Source organism: Lagopus leucura, unplaced genomic scaffold (assembly GCF_019238085.1).
Source record: "Lagopus leucura isolate 7727_CA_CO unplaced genomic scaffold, USGS_WTPT01 Super-Scaffold_100004, whole genome shotgun sequence".
Lineage (NCBI taxonomy): Eukaryota > Metazoa > Chordata > Aves > Galliformes > Phasianidae > Lagopus > Lagopus leucura.
Genome location: NW_024962264.1, coordinates 67,832,169 through 67,844,978, shown reverse-complemented (window position 1 = coordinate 67,844,978; position 12,810 = coordinate 67,832,169).

Sequence of the window (12,810 nt, the reverse complement as noted above, 5' to 3'; positions counted from 1 at the left end):
ACACTGTGATAGGCAAGAGTCCTTCACAGAAAGTAACTTAATTTCTTAATAACTGGGTGGTTGACCAGACCTTTCTCCTGTGCAAAAGCTAATTCTGTTACATGCATTTCGCATGTAGGAGGAGCATTCATTTTATTGCACACGAACCATTCCAGTGAGATCTGACATGAGAGCTGGCTGGACATCTTCCATTGAAACGCTTGGAGTTTTCCCATGGAAGATGTTGTTTTACATCAAAGAGAGTTTGATTCCAGAGAAAGAAATTTGTAATGATTTTTTAATGAGGAACGTTTTATGTGGAAGGCATTTAAACACACAACTTAGGAAATCTTAAAGGTCTGTTTGTAAGTATTTTCATAGAACTATTAAGGTTGGAAAAAACCACCGAGATCACCAAGTCCAAACCCAACCCATCACCACCATGCTGACTAAACCATGTCCCCAAAGTGCCACATCAACTCTTTTCTTGAAGTCATTTTCTAAATGGCTTTTGGATTACTTCATAACATGACCATCTACTGACCCAAAACCTCCAAATACACTGATAATGTCCAAGTTGTGCTGTGCTGCATCTGAGCACCAGACCCTAAACAAACCATCTAATACCAGAGCTCCTCTGTAGCAGTGCTGTAAAGACATCGAAGCTCTGGGCTCCAGGAACTTCTCACCTAATGGGACAAACAGTAAGGAGGAGTGATGGATGTGGAGTAGACATGGAATAGCAGGAGGTTTTGCGTGGCTGTGCAAGCAAAAGTTGTGGTGGGAATCATTCAAGTGTGCCAAGTTACCTGCATCCTTTGAGATCTGCCCTGCTCTTCTCTCTGCCTTTGCTTGTTTGACATTTTGTCCCCAAAATCAGTGTATTGCCTCTGCTTGACCATGTTTCCCATTGCCTATATGCCGTTCTTTCCTTTCACATGCTGGTTTACAGGAATTCCTCTGGAAGTGCTGCAGATGTGGCCATAACACCTATAACTTCTTGGGTCCTGACATTTGCAAGTCCTTCCAGCAACCAGGTAAGTGGGAACCTGCCTAAACATAGCTGCCTTTTGTAGTTACACCATCTGTAAAATGAACAGCCCCAGGTTTTCTGATGGCAGAGATCAATGTTTTACACAATTCTGCTGTTAGAGTCACTCTTTTCCATGGTGATATAGAAAAGTCCCAATGTAGGATAGTTAAAGGCAAAACAAAAGCCTTATTGCCATTGTGGACACCAGCAGGTCACATCAGGTCCGTTCCTGAAGGTTTTATGAGCTGGGACAGATAATTCTCCCCAGGACTGGGGATGGTCCTTGTAGAAGGAGAATGAATCATAGGATTGATGGAATCATAGGATGGATGCAAGACCTCCCCAAAACCCCAATCATCTATTGTTTCTACGAATGTCTCCAGGCTCTCTGTATCTAATAAGCATCTGGAGACAAAGATGCCATTTCTGCAGTGCTAAGTTTCACACCACTCTTCGGGTGGTAATTTTGCTCACTTCCCTTAGCAAGATCAGCCCACATTCTCCTTTCTTTGCAATGTCTGTCTCCCTTCCAAGGAAGTGCTTTTCCTCTAATGTGATTAGGAGTGGTGCCCTGCAAGCAGGCTGCCAGGTACCCATTGGCACCCTGCCTAGAAAGCAAGAAGTTGGTGTGGAAAAGTGGATTTTCTGGTGGTGAGAGCAGACTGCACATTGTTCTCACTCTGAAATCCTTTTTTGTGGCTGAAATATCTATGTCGTGAGAGAGACAGAGATTCCCCCTCATCTTCACCCTGCTGCAAGGGTGTATTTTACATCGAGTGGGTTTATGAAGGTCGTTGCTCATTTTAGATCTGTTTGGCTACTTGAAAGCTGCTGTAGGCTATGATCCTTCTTTATGCCTTTTGCAGCTACTTGGCCATCTGGACAGCCCCAAAGGAGCATCTGTTCACTTTCTTTTCTTAGTGGGATGGAGATACTCCTCTGTGAGCTACAAGCCTGTGGATTTTGTCCTGTAACTTTGACCCCACAGCATGGTCATTCTGGTCACTAACAGGACTTGTTTGTTCAAAGTGGTATTTTAAACCTATTTCTGATGCCTGCTCCCAGAGAAAGCCTTAAATATTCACAGCTAGTTCCAAGCTTTTTCACAGCCTTTCATGCTTCCTAACTACTAGACAAAAAAATCTTTCTTTTTTTCTGATGTTCTGTCCTGCCCTTCCTTAGTGGATGTCAAGAGCATTCAGTCAGTCCTATATGTCACAATGCTTTAGCTACTGGGAAGCTGATCTTTTCCTGACCTCCCAGCACCATCCCTTCTAAAATAAGTTATCTCAGTTCATTTTAACTGTCCTCATGATCTGTGCTCCCTAGATGCATTAGCCTCCTTCCTGTTTGGGCAGAACATCCAGCTCCCCATGGTCTCTTTCACTGGGAGGGACCCAAGCCTGGACGAAAAATATTCCATCCAAGACTGGGCTAACGTGAAGCCCATAGCAGTCCTCCAAGATGAAAGCAGTCACTCACCTCCACCCCACAGCAAAAACAGCTAAAAGGAGAACTTTGACACAGTCTTCCTTAATTTTTTGTCCAAATAGTTCAAAGAGTACATCAGCACTGCAGGTAACATAGTAGAGGACCAAAGGACCACCCTCCCGAATGAGGAGGCCAGCTACCTGGTTTAGGAATGTATGAATGCTGGCATGTCCAGGGATCCCATTTCTACTTAATCTTGCTGTTGGTTGCTTCTGCTAATTGCTTGAGACAACCTTCTCCTGTCACGGTGGCTGAATTGCTGGCAGGGTTTATTTCCCCTTTTATCTTCATCCATCTCTCTTTTCTTCCTGAACTGCAAAGCAAATAAGTGCATCTTCATGCATAAAATAGCAGCTTCTCTTCCTTTCTCTCAGTGAAAATAATTCTCACTGTCTAAGAAACCCTTTACTGCCTCCAGGCCATCATGCTGGGGAACACAAACATGGAAGAAGGACTGAGAGATTCACAAAGGTAGTCAGATATTGATACACTGAATGAGCCTGTTTGCCTTCACTTAGCTTAATTCCAATATGCATGCTCCTTATAACCCAGTGCTGGGCCCTCGTGATGAGTCAATGTTATGATAGTAGGGTGAGTGGTAAAGTAGTGTAAGTGGTAGTTAGATACCAACAGAACAAGGTAGCTCAAAGGCATTTCCAGGCTGGCTTCTCCCCAGGATGCTCATTCCACAGAGAAATCTATGCTTTCCATCCTTTTGCACAGCAGAACCTTTCTCTGAGCTTCCAGAAACAAATTGCCATCTCCACCCTGGGCTGATGCCAACACTCAGAAGAGCAGAGAAAGGGAAGAGACAGAAAGCAATTTCCAAAACCATGGCTTAGCCATGCCCAAGGCACTGTGAGCTCTCTGCAGGCACAACTGCTCCTCCAATAGATTCCTGCCCTGCAGTGCTTTGCATTCTTGCAATTGGAGAGTTTGTCCTAAAGAAGGACACTCTTCCTTTCCCTGAGAACATTTACAGCTGAAAGAATGATTTGAATTACAAGAGGTAATGGTCTCAATTTATGCCAGGGGAGGTTCAGGTTAGATATTAGGAAAAATTTGCCAGGCACAGGCTGCCCAGGGAGGTGATGGAGTCATCATCCCTGGAGGTGTTGCAGAGCTGTGGGGATGCAGCACTGAGGGACATGGTCAGAGGGCATGGTGGGGATGCTTGGACTCGGTGATCTTAGAGGTTTCTTCCAACCTTAGTGATTCTAAGAGGCCTGGAAAGAATTGCATAATAGTGGTGAGACTTCTTTCCTTCCATCATTGTGAGGATTACTACATCTCTGGGATCCCGGGACTGTAGTGGCAAAGAATTTCAAACATCCCAGAAAAGACAGGATCCAGGAACTCCATCCTGGCCAATGCTGGAGGCCCCTCTTGGTCCCCCTGGCCCTGCATTGCAGCCCTGTGCTGGGCTATGTCTATGGCTCTCTTGTACTGTGGGCACAGAACCAGGTCCAGCACACCAGATAAGGCCTCAGCAGAGCTGAGCAGAGGGGAAGGATCACCTCCCTTAACCTGTTGGCCATGCTTGGCCTAATGAAACCGAGAATCCAGTTGGCAATGGAGAAAGAGGCTAAAGTGCTCGTGGGCAGGTGTGGTGGCTTCTTCCCACCTTGACAGATGATGGCATCATGGTCCCCATCACCTCACAATGCCCATTGGTGACTGCAGCCTTTCTCTGTAACCCTGCATACCCTTCTGTCACACTCAAACACCCTTACAGTAATCCTGCATTCGCCTCAATTTCTTTTCTGCCCTCTGAAGAACTAAAACAGTTGCTCAATATGCATTCCTGGTGCTATAATGACTGCAGATACTCAAGTCTTGGGGGCTTTAGTGGGACTGTTTGATTATAACATCTGTGCACTAAAAACACAGGAGTGCCAGCAGTGAATCATGTGCACAGTGTGATGCTGGATGGGGCAGGAGCTGCTGAGCAGCTTGTTATGGGTTCAGTCCTGCTGTGCTGGAAGAAATTGGCTGCTTAACTCAGTGTTGGGTTTTACGTAGGCATGGTGGGTTTCCATCTGTTCTCCCATGCCATGTGTGGGTGCACTGCTGTAATTCCATCATCTGATGGGGTATGGGGGATCTGAGGGCATGGTGGGATATTGGCACCATGTGTTGGAAGGGCTGGAGGTTCCATTAAGCTGCAGATATCTCACACATAGGCTGGCAGCGAAGACTTTCTTCTCAGATGTCCCAATCAAACCTCTGGCTTCATTGTAAAAGCCCTGAAATCTGGATGAAGTTTGGTTTGGGAAGGCTTTCTTAGCTCTTTTCCCCTCTGGGGTCAAGTTGGTTGTCATCATGGAAGTTAGCTTAAAAAAAAATCAGATCTTCCATATATTCTTTTTATATTTCTGTGACTCCAGAGAAAAGACTTCTTTCTGATTTAGGGAGGGATGGATGCCCCATCCCTGGAGACACTCCAGGTCGGGCTGGATGGGGCTCTGAACATCCTGTCGAACTGTGGATTTCACTGTCCATTCATAGAATCATAGAATTACTCAGGTTGGAAGGGACCTCAAGGATCATCAAGTCCAACCACAGCCTAACATACTATGGTTAGTAGCTCTAACAACCCTCTGCTAAATCATATCTCCAAGCAGGGGTATTGGAACAGATGATCTTCAAGGGTCCCTTTCAACTCAAATGATTCTTTGATTTGTGACCACTGTAAAAACTCTTGAAGAGGACCTTGGCTTTTCCCTGCAGCTCTGGTTCTCCCATGGCAGCTCTGCTGGACTCTGCTCTCTCCCTGTGTCCCTGGGAATATGTTCACTGTGTAGTTGCACTCACAAGATTTCACTCAAAACTTACATATATAAATATGTACATAAATTATGTATATAAAAACGTGAACTCCAAATATGGCACAGAGCATCAAATGGTGACTGAGATCGTGGTGAAAGAGATCTTTTCTAAGCCAAAATATTCGTGCTGAATAATGAACCCAAAGAAAATCCAGCTGTGGGCTGACGTACAGTGATTGGTTGTACACACAGTCAGTGCTCCAGATATGTGCACTTAGATCAGAGCAAAGCAGTGCAAATAGGGATCTTTGAAGTGTGGGTGAGGAGGAAGTTTTTCACCCAGAGGGTGGTGAGGCACTGGAACAGGTTGCCCAAGGAGGCTGTGGATGCCCCATCCCTGCAGGCATTCAAGGCCAGGCTGGATGTGGCTCTGGGCAGCCTGGGCTGCTGGTTGGTGACCCTGCACACAGCAGGGGGTTGGAACTAGATGCTCATCGTGGTCCTTTTCAACCCAGGCCATTCTGTGATTCTGTGATCTCTGTCCATCTGTCCACCCTGTCTCTGTGTCCATCCCACTGCTACCAACTTTTGAACCTACTGGTCAAGCAAATGCTCAGCAAAACGTCACAGATGAGGTGAAGGGTCTTAGAAATAACTTGGCAGGCACCATGACTGGTGGAGGAGAGAAACACACCTTATGCCTCAGCTCGTGCCTGCTTTAATAGGATTAACCACTGATAACTTGGTTCTTGCTGCTTTGAGTTTGTTATAAGCAGCAATTGCTGTAGGGAGGTAAGCAAACCTGGAGAAGTGGCATCTTCTCAAAATGTGCAGAGGTTTTAAATTTCCCTTTATCCACTTTATCAAGTGGCAAAGGATGAATCAATCTCTGTGTGTGCTTTTCAGTTTTCAAGGGTAAAGAACGTGTGATTCTCCCACGGCAGCAGGGGCCCAGGGAGGGACAGGGAGTGGGTTCAAATCCCTGAGCAGATTTTAACTTCTGCAGCAAAAATTCCCAATTTTGCCTGAACCCAGGCAGGACCAAGAGAGAGAATTCAGACCCCTACAAATTCCCCTCTGAAGCCCTTTCTGCAAAGCTGCTTTCATTTCCAAGCTACTCCGGAGATACAAAAATACCAGGAGGATATTTGCAGTCTAACATGAAAGTACTTTTTTTCAAGCAGAGAAAAATTATTTGATTTCTTTTTTTTCTTCTTTTTTTTTGTGCTCTGCCCAAAGAACGTGCCGTCATTTAGACCTCGTGCCAAACCCCTCTTATTCACATGTATTCCCTGGAGGGGACTGACAAAGCCTTCCATTACCGAACAGCATTTTGGCACTGGCACCAAACCACTGCCAAGTTGGAAGGACTGAAAATATATAAGGATATATGGAAAGGGGCTGAGAAGGTGCCACCAACCAAAGGCGCCTTTGACTTCAACTCTACTCTTGTTGAATAGAGTAGTGCAAATAAATTTTCACTTTCACTAAATTTCAAGTGGAGTCTGGGTTGGATCTTATCTAGATCTTGGAAATGATAGTTGGATTTGATACAGCACTGCTGCAGATATATGACCCACCCTTAAAAATGCATTGATTTTTTTTTCACTTGACCCCTTTTCTGCCTGGAAAGCGTCCCATCGGGTCCTGACCTCTGCTACCTCTTGGCAGTAAAACTGCAATACGAGTTTTAATAAACACAATTATTTTTGGCTTCGTTGTATTTCTAAGGGAGTTTCAGACAACATAAACTCAGGTATAAAACCCCAGGATATCTGAGACAGACAAAATAGAAGAGCTCTGCATGTGGCAAATACAATCTGATAGCTGCAAAATAAAAAATCCCTGGCTATCAAGGGATCGGAGCTGAAATCAAGCTGTAGCCATAATCTCTGGGTTGTAAAGAAAGGGATTTAAGGAGCTCTGGAAGAGAGGTTTATCACCACGTTGCACATTTTCCATCTTTGCAGCCAGTCAGATGGAGCAAACTACTGCCCACGGTGATCCCCATTCCCAAAGTATCTGGGGCTAGGATAACCTTTATGGAAGTGCCATGGCAGTAACAGCTGCCCTGAGTCTCCCTTTTTTAATCTGGCTGAGACCAAGTGCCTTTAATTAATGAGGAGGGAATAGGATGAATTAAACCTTAAGGTCTGAGTCATTAACAATTGAAAGCATTTAGAGAAGTCTCATCCCCTGCAGCATGGTGTTATTGTTAATTATAATGATCAAGGTGCAGATATTCCTCAGGATCCATAGCAAGGTGTTAAATATTGCAGGGGAATAAATGTTCACCTTCAAACAACAAGAAATGCATTAAATGTTATCAGTCCCTGTATGTCCCAGCATAAAGAATCGATGTGCAGACACTCAACTTTTGCCAGACCCTTTGGAAAGCTGGGTGGATGACCCTTGTGCCCACCAAAACCACAGCCAGCAAAATACAGAGCGTGCTCCACAATTAATAGATGCACTGGGGATTGGGACTGCCTTCCTTCGGAGTTCCATCATAAAACCATAGAATCATTAAGGTTGGAGAAGATCCCCAGATCCAACTCCTGTCCTACCCCACCATGCCCACTGCCATGTCCTTCAGTGCCACATCCCCATGGTTCTGGAGCACCTCCAGGGATGGTGACCCCACCATTCCCTGGGCAGCTGTGCCATTGCCTGACCATTCTTTAGGAGAAGAAATTTTTCCTCCTATCCAACCCGACCATCCCCTGGTGCAATGTGAGGCCATCACCTCTCATCCTATTGCTGTGGACTGGGGTGGAAACCTTCCTGCCCACCTTGAAGCCAGTCCAAAGCTGGGGCTCAGTTGCTTCTTCCCCAAGGTTTTTTCCCCATCCCTCTTCCCAACTCCGGCTCTTCCTCCAGCCTGAGCACTGCTCCTCAATGAACAACTGAGGGCAGACTACAAGGTCTGTAGTTGCATGGATCATTTTTTTTTTTGCTCTTTCAGACAGAGAGACTACTTGCTGTTTTCTCCAGTCACACCCCATCCCCAGGTCTGATTTTAATTAAATTTCCTGTGCCAGCTGGAATGCTGGCTGCTTCAGCACTCCACGACAAGGTTAGCTATCCAAAACAGAGCTGGCTTTTCACCTCAGATCAGAAATTCCCATTTCATAACTCACATTTTCCCAGCTTTCAATAAGAGAAGCAACACAGAGTGCTCATTGGGGCCATCGATTCATTGGATTCATCCATTCTACATTTCTGCTCAGGCACTACCCTGTATTTTTCTTATTCCTCTATTCCTTTATATCACCAATTACCATTCCAAAGCTCAAATTTGTCCAGCAAACCTGGAGCTGTCACCCAGATACACATATTCAGAGATTTTCCGTGCAGCAATGCATTTTGAAAACCTGTTTATGGTTTCACTGACTTGAATTTCTCAGCATTGCTCCTTAAGGACTGTCATTTCGGGGTCCTGCTTTGCCTTCATCTTCTCCTTGATCTGAACTGACACACGCGCTCTTGTTCCAAGCTCATTTTGGATTGTGGCCTCTGAAACTTCTTCATTTATTTCAGAAACACTGTTCAGAGCACTTCCCACATGACTCACAGTGTTTTTGTGTGCCCTGTTTCGTTACACGTTACACCAGTAATCTTTTTCCCAGCTGAAGCCATCACTCATTTTGCATCCCCGTCTGAGTTATCGGCACAAATGTCACGGCCAGGAAGAGCCCTTTAGGATGATGCCTCGTATCCCACGTGGCATTTTGGGCTCAGGGGATGACCCGTGCTTTGGGATGGGCAGCACTGCACCACAATCCCTGTGCAAATGGGAGATGATGACTGCGTCAACACAACACGCTTCTCTTGGCTTCCCAGCGCCTCCTCTTCCCCTCACCCACCCACCCACTCACGCTCTATTTTTTTAAGCCCTCAGAGAACCGACCAGGGTAGAAATAAATATATCTTACGTATCACTGAGAGAGCAGAGAAAAAGCAAAGCGATCGTGGCCAGAAAGTCTGCAGAGCTCAGGAAGACCCGTGGTTTGCAGTGCATCAGAGAACGCATGCTGCCTCTCCAGTGCTTATCTCATCGAGGCAGAGCTATCGTGCCTCTCCCACACACCAGCCCTCCTGCAGCCCAGCAGAGTCTGAAGCACAAAATGGCCTCACACTTAAAAGGGAATTATTTATTTATCCCGCTGCGAGATGTTTTTAATTAAGGTTGCAGCCAGAATTCAGCTCGGTATTCGTAACCGGCATTAAGATGCCTAATTATTGATTCAAAAGCCTATGAAATTTGGATGGGCTGTTCTACAAAGTGCTGCTGTTATTGTAATTATGTTGGGTAGGATCAAATTCCTGGAGTGACATCCTCACCCAAAAGGAGCCAGTGATAGGGGTTCCATTGACTCACTTTCCAGCTGCCCCTCGCTTTGCCTACAGGGAACAGGAAGGTCCTAAGCGTTGGTCTCCTGGAGCCAAAGGAACCTTCACCACCATGGAAATCACTGAATCATAAAATGATTTCAGTTGGAAGGGACCCTTAAAGGCTGTCTGGCCCGATTCCCCTGCAATAACAGGGACACCCACAGCTCCATCAGGTGTTCAGAGCCCCATCCAGGCTGACCTTGAACATCTTCAGGGTTGAGGCATCCACCATGTTTCCAAATCTCTGGACAACCTTTTCCAGTGCCTCACAGCCCTTCTTGTGAAGAACTTCTTCCTTATACCTGGCCTAAATCTCCCTTCTTTTAACTTAGAAACCATTTCCCCATGTCCTCTCACAACAGACCCTGCTAAAATCCCACTGTCTGATCGCTCTTGGTTGCCAGGAATGGTGCAACACAATCTCCAAATCCCATAAAGCCAAGCAAATTATTCCTATGAGTGGGAGGGAGCGCACATCTTTGGAGCCAGTCTCAGCTGCTTGGCATATCCGACTCGTGGCTTGCATCTCCACGACTGGCACTGGCAAATGTCTTAAGAGCAGTGTGCAGAAATGAAATGACTCAAAAAAAGTGCCATGAAACCTATTCCTGGCTTGGAAAGGAAAGGAGGCATAAAATCCCAGCCCACTCTGAAGCACTTTCCACCAGGCAAGGTTCTCTTCCTTTCCCCTTCTTCCATTTTGATGCAATTTGGAATGAAATACACAGGCTCAAAACTTTGAAAGATATTTTTTGTCTGTTTGAAAACCCAGGATGAGCAAATATTTTAGGAACAGCTGCTGCAAGGAAAAAAAAAAAAAAAAAGAAAAAGAAAGAAGATTGTGAAAAAAAAAAAAAATTAGAAAGGAAAAAGCTAGGATTATCTTCAGGAGAAAAAAAAAACAAACACCATAAAACAGTTCCTTTTTTGCCTAAAGCCTTTTTGGCCTTTTTCTGAGGGAGGGGAAAAGAGCACAGTTCAGAAAAAGCCAAACACTCAGAAGGGTGTGAAATGAGACGGTGTGAGCATTCGCCTCGTGCTGCTTCTTCTCGAGTCTCAACTTACCTAATAGCTCTGCTGCTGTTCAGATACGAAGCAGAGGAAACAATTTGTACAAATGATTGCTTGGAGAAAGGCCACGGCAATTTGTACATGCTAATCAGGTTGTACCTGCCAATCATATCTTATTTTCAGTAGTATCTGAGGTTTGCAAATGCAGAGAGTCAGAGCAGAGTAGCTATTCATAGACACAAGCCAAAATAGATGTATTTTTCTTTGGTCAGAGCCATCACAAAAGCATCCTCATTGCAATTATGCAACCCTTTGCTATTAGCAGTGATTCACAGATGCCAGCCGGAATAAATACATAAATAGATAAAGCTGATCTCTAGGACATTCCTGAGTCATGTGGAAGCCAACCTTTTCTCTGCGGGATGCTATGGCCTATCTATGGCCCTTTTGTCTGTTGTACTACTCTGAAAATCAGATGTGTGTGTGTCTCTGCCTTCCGCAGTCTGTGCAGCAGCTTTTGTAACGTTGCAAGGATATGCACGGCCAGAATTAAAATCAAGGCAGAACTGCTCAAGTCTTCCAACTCAGCCCTACCTTTCTGGCTAATGTTGTATTTCAGCTGAGTCACCTTGAATGGGCACAGTTTTGGTTGGGTGCCAGCAGCTCCCACTGACACCAACAGGCTCGGCAGACGCTAGGGTGCTTTGGAAACCCAAACCCTGGTGTGTGATGCTGGGTGGGAAGGGAAATCTATTGCATCCTTCTGAGATGGAGATGGCATGGGATCAACCACTGCATAATTCAGCATGGGTAAGGTGCCCTGCAGTGTGGCTGGCCAGGATCTGTCCTCAGCTCCTTGTGGTGGGACAAAGCTGCTGTGGCCTCATGGGCTCCTCCATTGTGTTGGTCATGAAGATCCATTATCCCTAAGAGATATCTCCAGGGACAGCTTGGGACAGCTGGAGAGTAGGACCAACATCTGTGCTTTGCCAGATGGAAAACAGTGTGCCGGATGGATCAGTGCAGGTGGCAGCACTGATCCAAAATCCCTTGAGCATGTCCAAAGAAAGGCAACAGATCTGTGAAGGGTCTGGAGCACAAGTCTTATGGGGAATGGCTGAGGGAACTGGGATGGTTCAGTCTGGAGAAGGGGAAGCTCAGGGGAGACATTATGGCTCTGTACAACTGCCTGAAAGGAGACTGTGGCGAGGTAGGGGTCAGCCTCTGCACCAGGTAAAAGAGACAAGATGAGAGGTGATATCCTCAAGTTGTGCCAGGGAAGGCTCAGGTTGGATATCAGGAAAAATTTCTTCTCAGAAAGAGTGATCAAGCACTGGAACAGGCCGCCCAGGGAAGTGGTGGAGTCACTGTTCCTGGATGTGTTCAAGAACCGTGGAGATGCAGCACTGAAGGACATAATTTACTAGGCACTGTGAGGACAAACTGATGGTTGACTGCATCATCTTAGAGGTCCTTTTCAACCTTAATGATTCTATGAAAATGAGTCAGAGTCCAGGTCTGATGTGACATGGGTAATCCAGACCCTGGTGAGATGCAGAATAGAGGTTCCTTGCTACTCGAAGCATGATGCAGAGCCCTGGGAACCCCAGATCCAGTTGGGTTAGGGCTTCTAGAGCTGCTAGCTTTCTTCATGTCCTTATTTCCTCCCCTTTTAAAAGAGATCAAGGCTGGCCACAGGCATCTTTTATCTTTTCTGTTGCTGAAGTCCCAGTTGAGCCCAGGGCTCAGCAAATAGAATAGTAGAATCATAAAATCATTAAGGCTGGAAAAGACCTCAAAAATCCCCAAGCCCAACCCATCCCCACCATGCCCACTGACTACACCCCTCCGTGCCACATCTCCATGGCTCTGGAACACCTCCAGGGACAGTGACTCCCCCATCTCCGTGGGCAGCTGTGCCAGTGCCCGACCACTCTATCTAAGAAGAAATCCTTCCTAATATCCAGCCTGGATGAAGGTGACCTGAGGATCACCCAGCCGTTGCCTTCCCAACCCCAAGAGATGGGCATCGCACACGGCAGTGACAGGCAACAGCACGAAGCTGTCACAGCAGGGTTGGTTAGGGAAAACTGCCAGCAAAGTCTTCCCCTGGAGCAGCTAAGCTTCAGCAGA